The sequence below is a fragment of the Equus caballus genome, chromosome 6 (assembly GCF_041296265.1).
Source record: "Equus caballus isolate H_3958 breed thoroughbred chromosome 6, TB-T2T, whole genome shotgun sequence".
Classification (NCBI taxonomy): domain Eukaryota; kingdom Metazoa; phylum Chordata; class Mammalia; order Perissodactyla; family Equidae; genus Equus; species Equus caballus.
In genome coordinates this window covers 38,968-39,938 of record NC_091689.1, presented here as the reverse complement: position 1 = coordinate 39,938, position 971 = coordinate 38,968, and the positions used below count along the sequence as shown (strand labels likewise).

The 971-nt window shown below is 42.1% G+C and overlaps 1 pseudogene; it reads left to right on the top strand.

Moving 5' to 3' along the window:
• The first annotated feature begins 276 nt into the window (after nt 1-276).
• On the top strand, nt 277-739 carry LOC100630885 (small ribosomal subunit protein uS15-like; annotated as a pseudogene).
• The last annotated feature ends 232 nt before the right edge of the window (nt 740-971 follow it).

Here is a 971-nt window from a genome sequence, read left to right as displayed (position 1 = left end):
ACCCAGAACCATGGATGATGGATTAAAGAAGAAGAGAGATGAGGGGACAAGAAACCCAAGAGGACCTGATGTGATGCTTTTTATCTGCTAGTATAGGTGAATGGAGACACAGAGTCAGAAACGAAATTGAGTAAAATAAAGAATCATTAATAATATAGATTATTTTTTGTAAACCTTGTAGGAAAAACAGATGTGCTCTGCCCAGCCCCCTGTGGAGCCAGTTTTTCTTAAGAACCACAGCCCTGGGGCTCTTTTTGCTGCCTGAACACTGCCATCATGGGTCACATGCATGCTTCTTGGAAGGGCTTGTTCCAGTAGGCTCTGCCCTTCCACCACACCATCTCCACCTGGCTGAAGTTGATATATGATGACACAAAAGAGTAGATCTACAAACTAGCCAATAAGGGCCTGACCCCCTCACAAATTGATGTGGTACTGAGAAACTCACATGGCACTACACAAGTATGCTTTCTGATAGGCAATAAAATCTTGAGAATTCTTAATTACAAAGGATTAAAGGTCTTAAGTCTTATTTAAGAAAGCTGTTGAAGTTTGAAAGCATCTTGAGAGGAACAGAAAGGATAAGGATGCTAAATTCCATCTGATTCTGATTGAGAACCATATTCACCAGTTGGCTAGATATTATAAGACTAGACAAGTTCTCTCCTTCACTTAGAAATATGAGTCATCCACAGCCTCTCCCTGGTTGCATAGATTTGTCTATGTACTCAAGCAATAAATCATTGTTTAACTAGAAAAATAAAAGAGAACCACAGCCCCGGGCTGGCTTTGGCTTTTTGCTCCTGCTATCTCTTCTTTCCCACCCAATCCAGATGTGGTTCTTTCTCTTCCTGCTCAGCCCATGCCAGGAAGCCTCAGTGCCCCATCGTCTGCCACTGTCATCAAGACACAAGAGAAAGTTAGGTCCATGTAAGTTGGGTTATTAGTGAGATTCAGAGGGGAGGACTTTT